This window comes from Amblyomma americanum, chromosome 5, assembly GCF_052857255.1.
Source record: "Amblyomma americanum isolate KBUSLIRL-KWMA chromosome 5, ASM5285725v1, whole genome shotgun sequence".
Lineage (NCBI taxonomy): Eukaryota > Metazoa > Arthropoda > Arachnida > Ixodida > Ixodidae > Amblyomma > Amblyomma americanum.
The window spans coordinates 69468744-69492048 of record NC_135501.1 but is presented as its reverse complement, the minus strand read 5'-3'; positions in this window follow the sequence as shown (position 1 = coordinate 69492048).

Below are 23305 nucleotides of genomic sequence, written 5' to 3'. Positions count from 1 at the left end.
AAGATAGGCTTTGACCACATGCCTAAAGATTTCAAAAACGTCTCGTGCCAACTTATCTGAGCCCTCCTTGTGCAAAAAAATTTGGTAGCTATCAACATAATGAAATGCTACTATGCCGAGGCCTTCCAAACATGGCTTTGATGCGGTATCGACTCTGGACAAGAATGTCGCGGAGGAACAGTGCAACCTGGGACCCTCTTCATATGCCTGATTTCTAATGTAAATACCGCCTTGCCAACTCACAAAAGTGGAGTTCTGTGGAGTTCTAGTTTCTTGTGGACAGCAACCTGGGCAGGTGCTCTGCAGTGAGCATCGACATGGAGGGCCTGCACTATTCATTGTCACATGATAGACCTCTGAGGCATGTGCAAACTGCATCAGGGTGAACAATGAACATTCTTTTACAGATGATTGCGTGATTTCGGTTGCTGGCTTCTTGGGGCTGTTGTCCTTTTACTGCAAATCCGCATTTGTCAGTTGGCAGGGCGGTATTTACACGCAAGTCGTACCTTTGCTCAGCAACATTTTTTTGTCTAAAGTCGATAAGGCATTAGAGCCCTGTTTGGAAGACCTTGGCATAGTAGCATTTCGTTATGTTCATGACTAATTTTTCTGGACATAGAAGGCTCAGATAAGTTGGCACAAGATGTTTAAGGCGTCTTTAAGGCATGCGTTCAAGGCCTGTCTTTTACATCAGAATTATCTGAGCAGAACCGTTAGCAGTTTCTTGATGCAGACTTGCGCTTTGTGGACGAATATGTTTGTCGGGGCTACAGCTAAAGATCGGGGAAGGCTCTTTTTAGCTACGAGTCGGACCACTCGTTGTTAGGGAAGGATGGTGAAGAGGTGTATTGGTCGCTGGTTAAGGTCAGTAAAGATGGAAACACTTGATGGGTGTGCAATCGTGTGCATGACATCAGCTTTAGATAAGTCATGCCATCACTGCTGAGGACGCATTCTTGTAGCAGGTTTCCAAGCAGCTGGGTTCCCACTTGCCCATCTCAACAACCTGTCATAGTATGTTTTCACTTGCTCGAGGGTAAGGAGTACATACTCCGATGATGCTGATACACCTTACCTCCACAGTATTTCACAGTCTCAAGAAAGTCGCGGGAAAGCGTAATGCTGCTGCTGTCTTAACAGCGAAGTGCAAGACAGGAGGCCTTTGCGCCGCCATTAAAAAGGCTTGATAAAACTGGGTACTTGTCCACAATGGACAGTGTCACAAAAAAAGGTTCACCACTTGCAAAGTAATGGAGTTTATTGCGTTCCACTGCCTTATGGCTGCAACTAATATGGGCAGACGGGCAGATATCTGAATTTGCACCTGACTGAGCCCTTTCACTCTATAGGGGGAAGGCAAATTCTAATCTGGCACTGCACGCTAAATCTTTTGAATGCAAATCTGAGGATGACCTGTCTCTTTGCACGCCTAATTTCCACGACACATCAGTGGTTTATGGAAGGGATAAATCTGTCGGTAGATAGTTGAGGCTTACTGCATCGGTAAGGCTAAGGACACGTGTGGCTAAGCCATCGGAAAACCTTCACCGTAAGGAATTTGCTTTTTTAGATGATTCATTAGTATGCCAGTGACCTTTGATTGCACTTCGCCCTTTCACTGCTTTAGGTTATTGTGTGCTTGTATCTCTTCGCGGGTCTTCTTTTGCGGCTTTCCTTCAATGATGCCGCCGCAGTGGCTCAGTGGTTATGGCGCTCGGCTGCTGTCCCAAAAGACGCAGGTTCGATCCTGGCCGCACCAGTCAAATTTCAATGGAGGCGAAATTTTAGAGGCCCGTGTACTGTGCGTTGTCAGTGCACGCTAAAGAACCCCAGGTGGTCGAAATTTCTGGAGCCCTCCACTACGGCGTCCCTCATAGCCCGAGTCGCTTTGGGACGTTATACCCTCACAAATCAAATAATCAAAATCTTCAATTAAATTTTGTTAGTCCCGCCTCTTGAGCTCATGTCTTCTTGTGTGTTCTGGATGGGTTTAAGGTGAGTCAGTACCAACTCGGCCAGTCATAAGCCTTCTTCAGTATTACAACATTTTGAATAAAGTGAGTTTACTAGGCTATGTTGCCGGGGATCGCGTCCGCAGCAGTTGTGGGCAACTCAGAAGAGATAGCGTCATACGATTGGTTGTGTAATTGGCAGAGGATGATGTGAGGATGCTGCTCGAAAAGAAAATTTCATAATCGGATAGTTATTTGCAGCCAAAAATGTCCAAAAAGTGGCTGGGCCAGAGAAAAAGTGCCGCAAAATTTGAAAACGCTGAAAGTAGGAGCTACAGCGTAGTGCGAAGTTTGAAAAACTGGAAGTATGGACAAAGCCAAAGCTTGGCGCCAAGTTTGAAAACTCGAAATGAGCAATCACGTGACCAGTGATAAGTGTCGTATACTTAACCAGGAGATAGGAAAAAGAATTATAAATTAGAGGCAATTAGGTAATTATAGAGAAGCGAAAGGCAATGAACGCGTGATTAGACTGGGCAAGTATTCAGTGAGTGGGCAGGAACGATCCATGGAGGAAAATTTGAAAACTCGAAATCGTTGCTGGGATGAAGTGAGGGTAAAATAAGAGTTAATTGATAACCAATCAAGTCAACGAGAAAACAACCATGGCGCCAAATTTGAAAGGCGACCAGTGTCGAGGAGGCGTCAATGCTTTCACATTTTTTTTTGCGCAGGTAGCAGTGGTGATCTCTATTTTTTGTTTTTTTCAGCCAAGACAAAAACCATTTTTCTTGGCTCATGAGCGATGTATCTAGGAACCTGCGGCCAGGACAACGCTGGACAGCATGCATCAGCAAGCTCGAAAAAAAGCACGAAACAGTAAATAAATATTGATCATTTTCATTTCAATTCTAGTAGTTTTGTGCACGAATTACTCTGGAATGCACAAAGCTTGTGTTGACAGGCAACCATTACCAAGCTGTGCATTTTTGTGCATAGCCTACTGCAGAACACAAATCCTGTGTTAATAGACAGGTGACAGTAACGACTGTTACACAGTGTACGAGCACTACACAAGACACACTACAGAAGACAAGGCAAACAACAGAAGACAAGACAGACTACAGAAGACAAGACAGACTTCGGAAGACAAGACAGACTTCGGAAGACAAGACAGACTACAGAAGTCAAGACAGACTACAAAAAGAGAGGAAAAACTACAGAAGACAGACTATAAAAGACAAGACAGACTACAGAAGACAAGACTACAAAAGACAAGACAGACTACAGAAGACAAGACAGACTACACAAGACATGCCCAAAATACGACAAGACTACAGACTACAGAAATTTTCTGTCTTAGAATCCTGTAGTGCGTTTTGACTGGGTGGTGTATGCTGCTGTACAGTTAACTGAACGGGCAGCCACATCATGCACTGCGCAGTCCACATTTGAAGCACACACAAGGCTGCATTGTTCATCACTGTTCAAAGGTCTGCGCACAACACTCACGGAACACAGGCTGAGTGCCCTCATATAATAGTCTCTTGTACAATTCTTGACATCTCCAAACACTTCCTTGCCCAAACCACGTCGGCTGAATGGGAACATTCACGCCTGCCGAAGCCGGCCTGGTTGCGCCCCTCGGCCTGCCACAAAAGCTAAGCGTAGGGCTCTCGCTGCGACGATAACGGGCTTACCCTTCCATGGCGGCTTAAGAGGCGGAGATGGCACAAAGCCTATTCAATCCAGTTTGGCGGTGATCGGCAGATTGCCATCTTTGATGCTCAAGTAATCATGATTGCCGCCGAAAAACGCGCCGCGACTGCAGGATTTCTGTGTGGCGCATTTCAGGATTTGTGCTGAGACACTCTGTGTTACAAACTCTGTCACCGAATCGGCCCACTCTTCGAGGTCATTGAGTCTGACTGTGGAATCGCTACCGCTGTGGTTCGGAACAAACAATATTGGCGGGAAATAAGCGACCCAAGCTCTCCAAGAGGACCTCATCTTTAGGATACTTGGTCTCACTCGATTAGTGAACATTTTCTGTCCCGAGTACCAGCTCAAAATCAGCCCTGTTCAGAAACAACTGCTGTGACTGTGTTTTTGGTCGCTCTGAAAGTGCGCTGCATGTACCGTTCGTGTTTTCTCAACTTTTCTCTCTCCCCATTTAACTCTCAGTACCCTTCAATAGATCAATCTGGAACGCTGCTTTCTATGACAGTTGTTTTTCAATCTGAATTGATCGGGCCTTTGACGATTCTGCTATCTGCCTCTCAGTGACCTCTTCGTTATGCTGGCTTTGTGCCCCTGTTACATTTTCAGGGAAGTCTTTGCCAACCACTCCAGTGCTCTGAGCATCAGGGCCTAGGGCGGTATGGTCTCTGTCGTTTAATTCGGACGTAGTGTCATCCTGCTTTCTTCCATAGTGCTTTCTTAGCTCTTATTTTTCACTCCACTCAATCTCCTGCATTCGCACCGAGAAATTCAATTCAAGGCGACGAATTGTATCCCATCCTGCTTCTGATAAGGTAACACCTTGGAGAGCTTTACATTCGGGGACAAATTCATTACTGAAGGCGCCTTCATGAATGAAATGTCGGTTCACGGCAGTCGATATTTCCTGTGCCTGTGCATCCGTTTCTTTTCCTTCTTTCTGCCTATCTGCTTCCGGCAAAGTTCAAGGTAGCTCGCTATTACCAGCAGCAATACTCTGAGCTTCAGGGCCTAGATCTGCATGGTCTCTGTGCTTTCCATCGGATGCAGTGCCATGCTGCCCGCCACCCGCATAAATCAGCACGAGCATTTTTAGCTGTTCCTGCTGCTCCCTTTCTATCTGTCTCATCTGCTCCTGAAATTGTAACTCAAGGCGACGAATAGTCGTTTGTCCTGCCTCTAAAAGAAAACCTTGAGGCGTTTTAAGTTCTAGGCCTAATTTATAACTGAAGGAGTTTTTAAGACTAAAATTTGTCTCCATGCTGGTCATGTTTTCTACGCCTGTACCCTAAGCCTTCAGTGTAGCAACCATGCCAACCTCCACAAAACGCAAGAAATCCCACTACCCAGCGCAGATCTTTTGATGCCTGCCGCCCAGAGCCCGGACGATGCGTCCGCTCTACCAGCTTCGGTAGCAGCCGAGGTGGAGTCGTCCATTGATAGCTCCTCGCTGCTCCGTGTCGGATGGCCTGTAGTTGTCACTGCGATGCCCGCCCTTGGTGATGAGACTTGCCGAATCCTGTTGTGCTGCGCCAGTAGAATTTCAGGTCGTTCGTTACTTCGGGGAAGGTTTACGAACTCTTCCTCTAGGGTTCTTCAGCTTGGAAGATAGACAGGAGGCGTGCTTGTAGATTATGACAGCAGAGCATATATTTACAGCATACATATACAGAGAGTTGAACTGGATGAAGGAGAAATGAATTTACAAAAGAGCAAATTTTGCGCTACTTTACTCATCCACCCGACGGGTTAGAGCCTAACTAGCAACCGGTTACATGCTAAGCATGGAGCCCCAGCTTAGACTGGACAAGACTGGACTGCATCCTTTCACATGCGCTTTTAAGCACTTAACAAAGAACTAAGGGCGGTCATTTTCAGTGGCCCGCCTTAAGCATCAATTCTCCAATCAACAATAAGATGCGAGATGGGGACTACCCCTTGGGTTGGGCTTAACCTCGAACCCTGGTTCTTGTTAACAACACAAACCAAATAAAAACAAATGTGCCACCACTCTCACTCAAGTGAGAGTATCTGCACGCTGTCCCTTCGGAGCTATTTCGCCTGTCCTCAGGAACCCCGCCACCCCTCGCTTTCCGCTCACATTGCTCCACAAGTTCTTGACACTGATGGGCTCCCACCCATCATCAGTCCGCTTCGCCCGTCTGGAACAGGATAGGGAGCGAAAGGGCCACGAAGCCGCCGCACTACCGAGGGCGGGACACGGCTAATAAGCATGAATGGGTTTATCGGTCACTCCGGCAAACCAGATAAGCAACGGCCCTGTTTTCCCACGGTTTTGGTGAGTACGGCATGTTCGCCATAACAGGTGTTTGTCACTGCCCTCCTGGAAATACACTTTTGTTCACAAAGCACTGCGGGACATTGCGGGTGGCCCTCCGATGATAGCCTACGTCGTTAGGGAGGGGGGGGGTCGGTGCGTCAAGCGACTCTATTCATTCCCTGTATGCACTCGGGGACTCTTGCTTGTACTGAGGAGCCGCTTCTGTGTGTGTCGGCGTCCTTCAAAGGTACGCAACTGGAAAATAGCGGTGGTCTTACAAGCACTATATAAAAACCAATATAAAATAAATGCAACATTCTCAAAGATGTTAGAGCAACCTCCCACGACCATGTTAGTCCACTAGTTGGGACGGGACACAAGTTGACACTTTTGAAAGACGAACTAGGGGGCGGCACTTGAGCTCCACACACAGCACAGCATGCAAATCATACATTCGCCTCCGAACGGGTACTATCGTGTCGGGCCTATGAACCGGTTGCCAAGGGGTGGCTGGTGAGTGATAGTGACGAATGGGCAATAAAGAAAACTTCCTAGGGAAATATTGGAACTGTGTATAGAATGCATGGCAGGCACAATATGAGAGATTTAGGTGGAACGTACAGCTAGTCGAATATTATATTTACTGTAGGAACAGCGATAAAAGGTGTGGGACAAGCATATTGCACCTTTTGTTTATATTTATGATTCCAACATTGTAATAAAGTTTAAAGTACTATATTAAAACAATGTTCATTTGGAACATTAAACTAATGTTCTGGCACATCACATACCATTATATGGTCATTGTTAACAATACATTAAGATTAAAAAGATACCATATCAAAATAATGTTTACTTTCAATGTTGAAATAATGCTTCCTTTATAACACATGTTATTTATTAATGTTCAACATTAATGTAACATTCCAAAGCGGCATTTAACGTTACTGTCATTATTCTAATGTTCGGTCTGATCCGCGACCCATCCACCTCATATGAACGCTATTGTAATCGAGTGCCCTTTACAGGGGTCATTTACGTGTGTATATGTTTGTTTCTCTCAGTGCCTCTTTTACATTTTACGGCCGGAGCCTCGGCGCGGTGGTTCAGCGGGTAGTGCTCTCGACTGCTGAACCCGAGTACGCGGGTTCGATCCCGGCCAATGCGGCCGCGTTTCGATGGAGGCGAATTGCCGAAGGCGACTATGTGCGAGGTCAGGGCACGGTTAAGAGACCCATGCGGTCGACATTATCCGGAGCTCTCTACTACTGCGTCGCTCATAGTCTGAGTCGTTTTGGGGCTCTAGACCCTATGAAAACACACAAAACAAATTTTACGACCGGAGTGGCGATGGTCCCTTCCCCTCGGAAGTCACGCGGCGTTCCTTTCACCTCCAAAGTGCGCACTTAGGGACATTGTAGCATGTAAGCCCTTGCACGACTGGACGCCTGTGTGTTTGTTTGTGCTTCGGTGTCTTTAAGTGACCGGTTCTCAACGGAGCTGAGGACAACCGAGACAGCGGACGAGAGAGCGACGAGCGGCGAGCAGTGTGTGTGCGGTTGCTCGACTATGTGGATGCGCAACTCGTGCAAGATCGAGCAAGGTGTACGAAGGTCCGAGCGTGCATTTATCTTGTAAATAAGTTTTCGTTGTATATATAGCCATTTTTTGCTTTCAACGTACGCGTTCAACTGTATTTTCCATCAATGTGTATATATTTTCAAGCACTACTAGGAGGATCTCCATAACCAGCTTTGTCTTTCGTGGTCCCGAATGATGGACATCCGACTGTTCGTCAAGCTTCAGCGGTTGTTTGACGAAGCGTTGTCCAAGAGCACCCCTGAATATTCTGGTGTGACAGGTGACAATGGTGTAGCATTTGATCAAAGTGATGCAAGCTTTCATCACCGGACACTAGTTGATATCGTCGGCTCTATGCAAGGGGCACCGCCAACAGTGAGCTCCATTCACACAGTAATCCGAGACGATTTCCTTTCTCTTTGCTTGGGATTGAAGTCCGGAGACAACAGCAAGAAAATAACTAACTTGCCTCAAGAATATGACTTAGGAGAGTTTCTGGGCAAAACTAAACTCAGCGGCCGGCATCCCGGACGTTTTGAAGTTACGTCTTCTTACTAAGCCATGGTCGCCAAATGTTACATACGACTTTAAGAAGGATGTAACACCTAGAAAGAAGCCTTTCCGCCCCCAATGGCTGGGAGATTACGCCCCTTGGATTGCGTACTCAGTAACAGCAAATGGCGCCTTTTGTCGTTTTTGCGTCACTTTTCCTCGGCGTGTTTAGCGGGGTACTCAAGGTAGTTTTATCGTGCGCGCTTTCAGTAACTTCAGAAAAAATGCACGAGGCGTGCAGGGATCACGTAAAATCGCAATGGCACCAGGGGGCAATGACGGCCTCACAGAACTTTCTGGATGTCATGAAAGGCAAGCAGCTACCCGTTGTACAGTAGCTGAACAGAGCACTGCGCGAGCAAGGTGAAAGGAATCGTGAGAAACTGTTTCCAATAGTTTCCACTATTGTCTTTTGGCTACGCATAACTTTCCAATTCGCGACAAGCAGTCTGATAGTGGAGTCTTCAATGATCTCCTTCAGTTTCTGGTCGAAGTTTGAGATAGACGACTTCAGAAGCACTTCGCTTCTTCTACTGGCAGTGCTAAGTACACTTTTGTCCGCTTCCAGAACGAGATCATCACAATCTGTTGCGACATACTGAGAGAGCAGATAGTTGCCGAATCTAACAGAGCGCTTGCTTTTTCCGTTCTTGCTGACGAAACAGCAGATATTTCACGAAAAGAGCAGATGTCTATAGGCGTTCGCTTTGTTGACAAGGCGGGAGCCGAAGTGTGCGTTAGAGAGCAGTTTTTGGGATTTGTAGAGCTGGAGCAATTAAATTCCGCTTGCATCGTCGCTGCAATCTTGAAGCTTTTGACGAATGCCGGGCTGATTCTTTTGAACCTCGTTGGACAGGGGTACGATGGATGCTCTACAATGGCTGGAACAGAAGCTTCAGTGAACAAAAAAGTACAGAAACAGTTCTCGAAGGCACTATTTTGTCATTGCGCAAGTCTCAAGCTAAATTTCTTCATCAACGATTTGAACGACGTCTTTTAAATTCGAAACACAATTGGGATAATCAAACAAACCATAAACTTCTTGCGAGAGAGCGGGCTCCGGAGAGAATTGGTACCCAACATTCCGATGCTGTGTGAGACAAGATGGTCTGCAAAATACATGTCTATTAGTATCTTCTCTAACAATTACGTGGCCATAGTCGAACCGCTCGGGGAGCTCGCGTCAACAGAATCATGCTCGAACGCTGCAACTAGACAACGAGCGGACATCCTCTACTGCACAACAAGAACACGCTCATCTTTCGCAGTCTGCTTGCGCATTGTAGCGAAGTACAGCGCTCGGCTCGAACCAGTTACGAATGTTCTGCAAGGTGTATCCATGGACTTCCATTCTGTGCATGACCACATCACTGAGCTGCAACGTATTTTTCGTGGACATCGGACATCATGAACGCAGCAAGGGAGTCAGCCAATAAATTAAATGTGGCTATATCTGTACCACGACAAGTCTCTCGTCAGGTCTGCCGAGACAACTGCGGGATTCAGTCGCCGGAGGAATACTACCATGTGGAAATAATGTGCCGTACTTGGACTCTCTCACTGATCCTTTAGCTCGCCGTTTTTCTGAAAGCAATGAGAGGAGCTTCAAACTTCTCCAGCTGCATCCATAAAAAATGAAGCCCTTCAGCCATGTGCAGATCGCTGCCTTCGCCGAAAAACTCCAATGCTTTTACGGCATCGACAGCTTCAAGGAAGAGGCCCTTTCTTGGCGCTAGATGTGCAACAAAACTTGGGACCCATTAGATGTAACTTACTGGGAGCTTCTACATCAGGCCAAGACATTCTTCCCCGGTGTTGGAAAAGCCATGGATGTGGTTTTGGCTTTGCCAGTTACTACATGTACGGTCAAATGCTCCTTCAGTACAATGAGGAGAGCCGAAACCTGGCTGCGCTCAACGATGACAAACGACAGGCTGGACGGCCTTTGTATGATGAGTGTGCACCGAGAGCATGTAAAGAAGAACAGAAATAACTTCACCCGTGTCATCGCGCAATTCGCCCCGAAAAATCCGAGGCGTCTAAAGTTGATGTTCAAGGAAGACTGACTGAGCGAGTGTAGTTGAGTATTTGTAAACATATTGTGCTTTGTGCTGGTCATCAATTCGAGTGAGTCGAGTTTCGCATGCAGCAAGACTGAGCAGTCTTGTCCACAAATTGATAGTATCTATTTAGATTTTTTAAATTAATTTTCATTTTTTGTACGTGAACTGAAATGTATCTCTGCATGTCACGCATTATTTTGCTGTTTGTAATTTTTCTTTCATATGTGTATTTTATTTAGTTATTTATAAATAAATTTACTGCGCAAATAGTGCCTTTTTGCTTCGAACATACCGCTGCCTCCCCCCCTCCGGCGCCCCCCCCCCCCCTTGCAAAAAATTCTGCGGACGCCCTCGCGGGCAGAGCTGATTCTGTGTTGTTACAGAATGTTCTAGTAACTTCGCACGCTTTATCTCGAAAGTTAGATATCACCTTTAAATTTCAGACCACGGCCTACAATGGCGGGCATTCTGTTCGACGCCGCCGAGTGATTCAGTCCATTCTGGGTGCAAGTCAGCCCGAATAAATAGTTTTGTTTAGACGCCATTTTCGCTGTTGCTCTGCTCCTCGGATGGTAGTCACCACTTCGTGATAACATACTACATTACTTGGCATCACACTAGACGAACATCTTAAGTTTAACTTACACAGTCATTATGCAAAATTGTCGCTGTTGGTATTCGAGTGCTTTCACGACGCGTCATTAATTTGAGACATACTATTCGCTGACTTTATTTTGCATTAATACGCAGTCAACTAACTTCCCACATACCTCCCTGGTAAATAAGTATACTAGACATACCTCAAGCACCCACCATTTAAAAAATTGTAAATTCGAATAATTAAATTTTCCCCGATCACTACTCATCAGCTCCGTTATGCCCAAATCTAAATTTGCTTCCTGTATTGAGTATCGTTCACTGAAAACTAGCTTTGTTCATGTTCAGTGCTCGTAAAGAGCACATTGTCATTACTCCATTTCCAGCTACTTCCCTCAGAAACAGTAACTAGACTACATTTTAACACAATGAAGAATGGCAGCTTCGAAATATTGACACGATTGAAGCAAGGAAACTATTTTTTTTTCTTAGAAATAACATCTTAGATTTCACCACCTTCATTTGTTAAACAGTCCAGTTTTAGGACTTTTCATTAGCGGGATAAAAACATTTTTGTTAGAAAAGTTGTTACTACACTCTATTTCTATTCTCTACTAATTTGGTGTCCTCAAATCTTTGTTGTGGTTCATGACTTGTAACATAATTGTAACGTTTAATTTCTGGCATTTTTTATGTTTGTATTAGGCATTTTTCAATAAGAGGAGCTCCTGACAGGTTGCTTTGGTATCTCCTGTTTGCTAAACCAGTTATTTATTTAACATATTTCGGTCAATAAAAACTGTAACCTGAATGTTGGTCCCAAACTCAAACTTTAAAGCGGAGAGCAGTAAACACATGGTGATACCACAAGTGTTAAGAAAATACGAGAAAGGAAATATTTTCATAAACACAAATTGACTTTACGCTGTCGGCCCTTCAGTCAATCTTTAATACGCAGTAGGAAGAACCTTAACAATGTTCGAAGACATTTTTTTTTGGGAAGAACACACCAAGATTGCACAAAAGCATTCCTTACCTTCCCCAACGGTTGAATATGCAGTTTTTGGTTTTTAGTGTCGTCAACTTTTCACCTCTTACTTAACACTGCATTCAAAGTGTTTCTGTTAGTATTTTTTTTCGTGATTGTAAGAAGACCATGCCGTCAATGACATGAAGATTTTGGCTTGGGATTGGGTTTTATGAAACCGACAACTGTATTATATAACGACGGCTCTCCCCCCTTACGTAATGCCCTAAGTCAAGGGTGTTTATGGGCAAAGAAATGATGATGATGATAACAATGATGATAATAATAATTGTACACAGCACTATCCAGATCGCCTGGGAAAAATTATATATTTATTCCTGATTTAACTTTGAAAAGCACATAACTCATTCTTAGGGGCTCCACAGAAAAATGGCTGTCACGGCTTTTTAATATACATTTGTGTGATTCGGTCTTTCATATGTTGTTACCTCCATATCTTTCGGATCAAATTAGGTATAAACAAAGTTCTAGAACGTTACTTCAGTAGTGTGCTAATATTAAATGCAGCACTTAGTTTAAATTGAATCGAAAACACAAGTTTGCAGGTATAGCACTTAAGTTCGCCTTACCAAATTACTATTGCGGCTATCTGCTTCAGGAACGTATTCTCAAACTTACATTCCGATTTCATCTGTGTATGCTTTTCATAGTTCCTTTACGTTCGTAAAATCATACGCACTAGTCGTTGAGAGCGCCAACCATTTCCTTCATCCTAATTCTACCTGTCATCATAACGACTGCATGTGCTATCGGCAGCCTCTGCATGAAAAAAATACAGACGAAACGCTCTCTACGTCAATGCCTTGTTGTTGTTGCCTTCGTGACATGGCAGATACCCGCGACGGGGGATTGGCCAGGGATCACTGGGGAGACACCATAGAATAGGGTAAACTGGTGCCAAGCTAATGATTGTGCCTTGGGGGAAATTTACGAGCAATTAAAAAGAAAAGGAAAAACAAAATATTGGTAGTTATTTTGCTTACATCTGATATTTTCCTCGACCTCGTCTTCGACCTTTATTTCTGAACGCAAGGGCACAGCGCGAGCGAGTGAAAAAATACCGATTCATTGGAAAATATGGAATCGTGTTCTGAATACTGTGCAGTCTGAATGCCCTCGAGACGCTGAGAATATGCGCCATGTTCTATAAAATAGATTTCTACTGCGGCTAGCGCGCTTGTATGTAGGCTGAACGCATGCATTTTACTGACGTTTGCTGTTTCTGGCCTCAGTGTCTCTGTCTTAACATGCGCCAATTCAAACCCATTGATGTTCCTAGCCATAGAGGCGCCATCCGGTATTGACTGCGTGCAAACTTTTCTCAACAAACCGAAGCTTTTCTTGACGCCTTGCAGCAGGAATATCGTCAAATGAAACGAAAGAATAGCGGAAATTTATCTTTCATCGATTTTATTAAAAAACAACATGAAGCCAGACGAAAGCCTGATGTCCCATTTAATGCCACTGAACATTCACCAGCGTTACACACGCAAAATCATTGTCATCAGCCTCACTGCGCCCACTGTAGGGAAAAGGCCTCTCCAATGTCTCTTCAGTTAACCCTGTCCTTTGCCAGATGTGGCCACCGTACCCCCTCGAAACGTTTGAATTAAAGTCCCGCAAAGTACCCCCTCAAATCAACATGGCGCTCAGATTCCGGAAGAACACCTGTGGCGCTGATCAGCCGCCACAAGTCGCCTTACATCAGAACGTACCAACGTATGAACCAGTCCTCCGGAACTACAGTGTACGCATGGTCATAATGGGGTATGTTCTTTTCCAGCAACAGGACATAAGCTGCCGAACGACCAGCAAAGTTTGACGCATAAACATTGTAAGCTGCTAGAAAAGGCCGGAGGGCTCCTTCTGTTGCGTCATCACTCTTTATTTCGGTCTCCTGTGTAGCGACATAGCGGAACCGGCTCCCGAAAGCCGGCGGCGCAGTTGTACCTGTTGCTACCGAGTACGTAGTTCTCAGACATGCAATTCCTTAGTTCACTTGATGGGCGGTCGCCCTGATGGACTATACTGGCGCCGAAATTACGCGTCCATTAGGTCGGGCAAGGAGCGAGACGTTAAGACTTTGCTTGAGGTACCACCCTTTCTCCTTGATCTCGAAGCTGGCGTTGTGGCTCAGTGGTTACGATGCTCGGCTGCTGACCCGAAAAACGAGGGTTCTATCCCTGCCACGAAGGGGAGCATTTCCATTGAGGCGAATTGCTAGAGGCCCGTGTACTGTGTGATGTCAGTGCACTTTGAAGAACCCCAAAGGATCGAAACTACCCAGAACCCTAATTTACAGCACACCCTCTTAGCCTCAGTCGCCTTGGTATAGTTCGTTAAATACTGCAGTAACAAACAGACAGAATCGGAAAGTTTCAAATTTATTCGTATGCAGTCAAGTTCCCCCACAGCTTCTCATGAAGAACGTTAGTTAAAAGAAAAGAAAAAAAATTCTAAGCTGCTTATGGAACTGTTCACTTGAGCGTAACCATGGCTTCAGTTCAATGCTATATCTTTCAGAAACCAGCTGCATCGAGAGTCGAGTTTTAAGAAATCTGTGCGGTCAGATTAGTTCTATCGGAAATCACGGGGTCGCAGCGGATAGCAAGGAAAATACAGCCTGCGTAGCATGATTTCGGAGCTGACCTTCCCGCGCCGTGCTTGCATACACAGTACGCGCCGCTCATTTTTATTTTCGTCTTCTTCAAAGCAACCGTCCTGGCACGGCCGCGAGTGCTGCTCCCAACACCTATGCAATGCCGCGTAGGTAGGCGCTCCAGAGAAACACGCCTAGACGGAACGCCGTTAATGGACACAAGGGAGAGGCAGAGATAGGGCTGCCTTAGAGGTATACAGATCGGAGGGCAAGCCAGGGATGTCCTTGGGGAGTCAAAGTAAAAGTCAAATTTATTTTTCTCCGAGACGAAGAAAGGGGGCAACAGAAAAAAGCGGCACATGCGCAGCTTGACGAAGCCCGGCCCCCTTGGGTACAGTTCAGCAGCAATTCAAGAAAAATAAACAAAGGACGCTCAATTCGGCAACACGCATTGCACAAGATATATACATATGGACGACAATGTCAGGGTTTTATACATGAGATGCAAAAAGTAAGCGGCTGACATAATACAATGCACGTGGTACAGGGCGTAGTTGCAGCAATATGTAAGCAAAAATGTCGTTAGCTGCACGATATAAAGAAAAAAGGAAGGGATATAAAATAAGACAGGTGGGCAATAGCGCAGCGGAGGATAAGAGATGAAGCCAGAGACAATGGTGAGGGTATTAACAGAAAGCGGATGCATTAAGATCTAATTTTTTGAAAAGTGAGCGTGCAGATTTTGTATTTGTATCAACACCAACGCGACTGAGCGCGTTCAAGAGGACGGCGATGTGGTACGATAAAGATTGATTGCCATATGTTGTGCGGCAGAAACGTTCGACCCATGAATTATTGTGTCTGGTGCTATGGCTATGACTGCGCGTGTCAAGGTTGAATAGCTGAAGAAAATAGTAATTATTAGTGCGAACAGCAGTCTCGTACTGCCAAAGAAGGCGGAACGAATACATGGTATCAATTGGAAGTATGCGATAGGATGCGAAGTATGCGGACGTATGATCACGGTATGAAATTTTCGCAATGGCTCCTTGGGAGGCGTCTCGAGGTACGCCGGTTTGAGGCCGCCCAGCGGGATAACCCCTACGCGGCCATTAAGGAGTACGGTCGGGGACTTCGTCCTCTTGTGGAGTACACGGTACAGGCTGTCATAGGTTGGTGTAAGAGGAGCTTTTACAGCGTCTTGCCTCATAAAACCGTGCACCGAAGACACAAATCTAGGATGCACGAAAATGCGCCGGTCAGAAGAGTCTGCGCGACCTGGCTGAGGCACAGCGTGCAGTCATGTAGGCGTTGGAGGTACTGCTGGGGCTGTGGTGACGGAGCCGAAGTAAGAAAAAAAAAGCTTCCGGTAAGCCGTGCAGGTGCTCCGAAGACGAACTTGGCCGCGGAACAGCCAAGTTCTCTACGCAGAACAGCTCGTATACAGAGAATCAACGTGGGAAAGTTGTCTACCCAGGGCTCTTTGTCTAGGCATGCAGTGAGAGCATCTTTTAGCTGGCAACGGAGTCGCTCGACCAATTGATTTTCGCAGGGATGGTATGCGGTGCTACGGCAGTGCTTAGTGCCAAGCTGCGGGCTGATGGTAGTGAAGAGAGCACATTCAGACTGCCGGCCGTGGTCCATTGTGACTGTTCCACGGCTGCTGGAGCGCGAGACCCAGGTTGAGAAGAACGCCTGGGCAACTGTTTCTGCAGTGATTTCCGGAATGGGCACGGCTTCGGGCCAACGAGGGAAGGGGTCAGTCTTGGTGGCTGTGCCATGGCAAAGACCACTAATCCGCTCTTCCTGACAATGCAGGTGCTTGTCACGATCATCGTCGCATTTCTGCCTGGCCTGACGACTGCGCAGTCGGGTTCGTCATCCCTACCGATTTATCTTGGCTGCGGCGGATTTGGGGCTGGCTGCGTCAACGTCACCGCTGCCGTCGACACGCCGCCACGGATCTGCCCAACCCTCGCTGCCTCCTGGATCGCCCCATCACAGTCGACATCATCATCTTCAACTATAAAACCGCTGCATCCGTCAACGACACTTCGTGGGCTTGGTGGCTGTGCCATGGCAAAGACCACTAATCCGCTCTTCCTGACAATGCAAGTTGGTGAACAATACAGCCTGTTCGCTAAGAAAACTAGTAACTACTTCTTAGTGCAGCTACCAAGCCCACAGTGTCTGAGTGCTATCGCTGCCGATTTTGCCCGTTCTCTTCTGTTGTTGTTATCCGGTGATATTGAAACTAACCCCGGTCCTGATTCTGTCGCCATTCTTGCCGAGCTGCAAAAAATTTCAGCCAGTCAATCTCAACTCATCGCTGATGTGGGTGAACTAAAAAACCAACTACTAACGACAAACCAAACCATCTCCAATCTGAACGAAAGAATGACTGATCTCGAGAACCACTACCAAACCCTAAAAACCTTACAAACAGACCTTGATACTGTCCGAACTAACGCCGTCCAGACAGCAAGCTTAGTCTCTGCACTAGAAACACGCCTAGACGACGCCGAAAATCGATCACGGCGGAAAAATCTGATATTTTATGGCCTTGAAGACACTAATGCGGCCGAAACATATGCTGAGGTTGAAGAAATCATCATTCGTCACTGCCAGGATCGCCTTAACATATCAATCGACCCTAAAGAAATAGAACGCGCACATCGCCTTGGACGCCACTCTGACGGCCGCTGCCGCCCAATAATAACCAAATTCACGTCCTACAAAACTAAAGACAATATTCTCTCAAATGCCCGGAAACTAAAGAACACATCCTATGCATCGGCGAAGACTTCTCTCGTTCCGTCCAAACCGCGCGTAGCCACCTCGTAGCATTCGCCAAAGCCAAAAAAGCTAAATTTTCACTTCGCTACAAGACATTGCACATTGGTGCTAAGCGTTACATGTACGATATCTCATCGCAGATGGTTAAAGAGATGCCATAGCGGTCACCTCCCCCAAATGTAATCAATACCCGTCCCCGCACTTTACCAAGCAATCATCTTTCGTTCTCTGTAACCTACACTAATATTCGCAGTCTTATGCCGAAACGAGAACGCGTGTCTAGCTTAGTGATATCATCTAACAGCAGTATGCTGTTACTAACTGAAACCTGGCTTACTAATGATATCACTGATGCTGAAGTTATTGCCGATTTGCCGAATTTTTCTATTTATCGGAAGGACCGCACAGATTCTCGAGGGGGTGGCGTGCTGATCGCTGCTGGACCAGAATTATCTTGTTCACCCATCCGTCTCCCATCTAACTTAGAGATACTGTGGCTTTTGTGCCGTACTTCACCGCATTCAGTCATAATCGGCGTGTGTTATAGGCCTCCGCATCCTAGCCCAAACTTTTCTCGTGAACTTAACAATATGCTAAACCAGCTCATGGTATCTTATCCGAACGCGCATATTCTTCTGTTTGGTGATTTTAATTATCCAGGAATAAACTGGCTCAACCGTTCTCATTCACAGCCAATCAGTGCAGACTCAAGAGATTTTCTAGATGTTTGTTTGAACTTTAATCTTTACCAACTAGTAACCAGCCCAACACGCACCGCAGGCGATTCGAGCAACATTTTAGACTTAATACTAAGCTCTCATCCTGACAGTTTGTCATCCATTACATACTTAGAGCCCATTAGCGACCATAAAGTCATTCAAGCCGATTTTTCCTTCCGCACCGAGCGCCATGAAACACAAAAGAAAACAATCACCCTGTATGACAAGGGTAACTACAATGCCATTAATCATGAACTGAGCATTTTTTTCCCACTCTTCGAAGCTGGTTATAACCAGAGATCTGTTAACGAGAATTGGCTAATATTTAAAAATAAACTTCATGAGCTAACACTTCATGAATAACTTTTCGTGAAAATCGCTCTAAACCCTGGTTTTCTAAGACACTAAAAAGACTGGAGAATAAAAAGAAGCGGCTTTTTCGCGCTGCCAAATTTAAAAGCAATTCCGAAGCGTGGGAGAAATACGTTTCAGCTGAAAAAGAATACTGGACTTCCGTCACCAACGCTAAACACTCATTTTTTAACAGCGACCTACCGCGCATGCTATGTGATAACCCCAAAAAATTTTGGCGCGTTATCAATCCCGCACCATCACACTCAGTCACTCTCACTCATGCATCCGGTATTCAAGCCTCTGGCACAGAATGCGCTAACATCTTCAATACGGCGTTCTCGTCAATTTTCACCCAGGAGCGCAACCCGCCTCCAAGAATACCTCCTACTAATGCCACCTCACCGATGGACGCAAGAACTTTTTCTTCAACTGGCATCTCGTCTTTAATCGAGAAAATGAAACTTTCCTCGTCAGCCGGCATCGACGAGATAAACACTAAACTACTAAAAAAACACAAAATGTATCAGTGCAGTGTATCTTGAATTATTGTTTTCGCAATCACTCTCTACAGGTCTCATTCCGGAAAACTGGAAATTTGGGAAGGTCGTTCCACTCTACAAATCAGGTGACAAAAATTCCCCTCTGAACTACCGTCCTATTTCTTTAACTAGCGTCCCCTGCAAGATCATGGAACATGTCATATACTCTCAGGTAATGGACTTCTTAGACGCTAACAATTTCTTCCATCCATCCCAGCACGGTTTCCGCAAGGGGTATTCATGCGAAACACAACTTGCCATGTTCCTCAACGACTTACATACTAACCTGGACGCTAACCTTCAAGTTTACGCCATCTTTCTGGATTACGCTAAAGCATTTGATAAAGTTCCACATCAACGTTTAATACAAAAACTTTCTATTCTAAACATTTTCCTAACGTGCTAAACAGGATCAAGGCCTTCTTAAGAAATCGCTTTCAGTCAGTCATTGTAAATAACCAGCCTTCCAACCCTCTCCCTGTAACATCCGGCGTCCCACAAGGCTCTGTTCTTGCACCCCTATTGTTTTTAATATATATTAATGATCTCCCTCAATACGTATCCTGCCAAATTCGAATGTTCGCTGACGACTGCGTAATTTACCGCCAAGTAACAAACATAACTGATCATGAAGCCCTCCAGCAGGACCTTAACCAAATTGAACAGTGGTGCGCAGATTGGCTTATGACCCTCAACCCTAGCAAATGCAAGCTTCTTTCCATCACCCGTCGCAAAAAGACTCATGCCTTCCAATACAAAATCGCTAACGAGTCCGTAGAATCTGTATTATCTTTCAAATACTTAGGCGTCACATTATCTAATGACCTAACATGGAATGCACATGTTACTAACGTGATATCATCGGCTAACAAAACTCTGGGATTTCTTAAACGTCACCTTCGCCTCACCTCACATCACGTGAAATTGCTCACCTACAAGTCACTCATTAGACCTAAACTTGAATATGCATCCGCCATATGGGACCCGCATCATATTAACCTCGTAAACGATCTAGAAGCCGTTCAAAACCGCGCTACAAGGTTCATTCATTCTTCTTACTCCTACGACGTCAGTGTTTCAGCCTTAAAAACCAAATCAGCACTATCGCCTCTTTCCGTTCGTCGTCGCATAGCCACGCTATCACTGTACCACAAGTTATTTTACTCATCACTTAACCGTGCCCCTTACATCACGCCAGCATCATACATTTCTCATCGCACTAGCCACACGCTTCACGTTTTTCGCCCACGTGCCCGAACTGTTACTTTTTCAGCCTCCTTCTTCCCACGTGCAGCTAAAGATTGGAACGGTCTTCCCCAGCATATCGTCGACATCACCTGTCCTTCATCATTTGCAAGCAATCTAAACAACATTTTTTGTTCATGATCACTAGTGGCATTGTTTTGTGCCTTTTCTGCTAATCCCACCCCTTATGTAATACCCCGCGAGGGGTCTTTAAGGTAATAAAATGAAATGAAATGAAATGAAATGGTAAGGATGTGCCGGTAGTAGTGGGACGTAGGAAGCGGCACAACCGTGTCGAGGTGGACGTATTCAAATCAATGACTAGGTAGCAGGAAAGACTCTGTGGATATTTTCTTGTGGCGGGCCACTTTGGCAGACTAGTAAGCGAGCAACGAGAAGGTCCATTGGTGAACATCGCTGTTAATGCTCGGCCAGACATATTGCTGCGTGACGAGGCACTGCATAGCTTGGACGCAAGCATGGAAGGTGTGAAGGAAGCTGAAAATCATGCGAAGGAAGGCATCTGGAATTAAGGGGCGATATATTCCAACCGCTCTGGTGCGATGTGTCAACAGCTCTATAGAGCCGTTGCCATGTCGCACCACAGCGGTTGGTGGTTAGCCTAAAACAAAGACAGTACGAACCCACTACGGGAGAGCAGTCAAGACACAGGTGGTGAATTATTGAGAACAGGAGCGTTTAGAGAGGGATATTAGTACTATTAGGGTATAGGCTTATAGATTGGATTACGCAACGAAATGGATCCTGTTAAGTGGGAGATCGAAGACGGGACAATGGCTCTATCTGCAAATTCGAATACAAAGCATGCAATGTTTCAATTTCGCACTGAATGAGAGCGGGAAAGAAAGAAAATTGAGAATCGGAGTCGCTGCGTTTCTAAAAAGAAATTTTGCACAGCAGAACGGACACTCCTGTTACTTCGTCCAAGCAAAGAAGCGCAAATGGGCGGAACAACCGCAGAGGACCCAGGCAGACCCAACTGGTCCGACGGAATTCATAATAGGCGCCTTCTCAAAGACGAGAAGCAGCGGCAGAACAGCAGGAAGTGGTCTCAGGCACGGAACAAAAGGGTCACAGTGGGGAGACCGCCAGACCAGATATATAAATTTGAAGTTTAGCAGACGAACCCGGCAACGCAAACGCGTTAAAGAGACGTCTAGTCTGTGTGAGCGCCAGTCTTTGCTACTCCAAGGATGCATAAGATGCTGATATTCGGGAGGTGATGTAAGAGCCGAGGCAGCAAATTCCTGAAATACTGTGTGGCTGCGAAACATCACCGCAGCTGTATATGCACAGGTTGGCAGGACAGCAAGAATTCGGCCACAGATAGAGGCCCTAGCTAAGGAATCTGCAACCTCATTTAAGTGATAGCCCATGTGTCCCGGTACCCAAAGTAACCTTACATATTTTATATGGAGTGGGATCAGTAGCTTAAAAAGGCGTAATGCCCGAGAATCAGTGGGTGAGGGCAATAAAGAGCAAATGGACAGAGAGCCTGTCATAACCATGACCTGGGAAACGGCAGTCTTTACGACTGATTAAGTAAAGAGAAATGCTACGACTGATTCAGCAGAGAGAACCAGCTTAGCTAGTATTTGGATCTGAAGTGCCCGTACCGTAATTGCGTGCACAGCACACGCCGCTCATCTTTAGTTCTGTCTTCTTCTGAAATGGCACCAATTCGTCGACTGTGAGCGCTCTGTCTCAGCGTCTCTGCTTTATGGCATAGGTAGGCGCTACAGTTAAAACCCTTTCAGAAGCATTGTGCTATAGCGAATACTCTAAAGATTTTTAAAATCCTGGAAAAAGTTTCTAATTAATTTGATCATATTACCAGATTTATTAATGCTGGCAATTTTTGCGAGTTATCGAAGGATCGACGACACAGTACCGCGCGTCTGTATCGGAAATGAGTTTCGGCTGTGTATCTTGCACCGGTATCGGGAATGAAATTTTTGAGGGTACTGGGTATCGGTATCGAAGATACTCTTCTGAGGTATTTGGCCCTGCTGAGCACGCAAAGCACGTCCAGCAAGATCCGCACGCAGACGAAGGACTGTCACGTGTTACTGCTGACTGACGCCGTATAGCAGTACCTCTGCTCAGGGCCAATTGATGTTTGTCGGGGAACGTCGAAAAAGCGACCTTTTGGGACGCCGCCTTCGTCTTTCTCCCAGGCCACGAAGGAGTCGTTCGTTCAAACTTAATCAGGTGAACGTAGCGAATGCGTTGTGGTGTTTGACATTGCGGAGCATCTTACAGTTTTATCATTATGCGCACCTGTGTAAACATGAGTATGCTAATTAGGATATATGTCATCGAGTGAGCGTTGAGTAGGTCACGCGAATGAGACCCGATAATGCTACCGTGTTCTACTCTTAAGAACGAAGCTTAAGCGTCGCCTAAGTTTGTGCCTTCGTCATGATGCGCAACTAGCCGATAGTGCGGTCTTCGTGAAGGACGAATTAGGGTACCATGCGTCTTTGAATTCGCGCTGGTTGCTTTTTTAAGCGACGGGCATCGCACAGCGAATGTGTGAAGTGATTTGTTGTTGGACATGTTTTGGCTTCGAGTCCAGGCAATTTAGAGTTCGTGCGCATCAGCCATTGGTAAATTTAAAAGCACTAGTGGAAAACATGTGCTGGTGCAGAACCTGCATACCTAGTGCGGATACAGGAATTTCCAGAGCAAGGTAAGTAATTATTGTGAAACAAAAGAAGGTGTCAGGACAAAAAACTGCAGCTTGTTGGCGTCTTTCCGTTTGAAACAGCCCGCGCCTCCTTCGTTCGTCATCCGTATTATGCTAAAAGCAATTTCGGCAAATACTGAAGTTGTGAATGATATGATATACTTGCACACCCCGTCCGAGTGTATATTGTGGTCTTCTGGTAATTTCTAGAACAAGCTGAGATTAATTGTAATCTTAAGGCGCGGTACAAGAAGCATAAGCCGTGCTCGTCTGTTCATCACTGGCGGGAAGTTCATGCAATATTTCCGTAATATTTAAAGGTACCTCGTCTTCCTGGAGTTGCAAATGGGAATAAATTTCGGCTCTGCTTCCACTGCTGCCGATGTATGTTTCTTTTTTCAAGTGCTTTGTATCCGGGTTGATCTAACTTAGGCCTATCGATGGTTTCTGTTTTTGTGGTCATGGTAATCTCTTTCTTTGCGCTAAGCATTTGCAAACGAATAAACAATGACAAAAACCTTCTTCACTGGTGAAATAAAGCAATTTT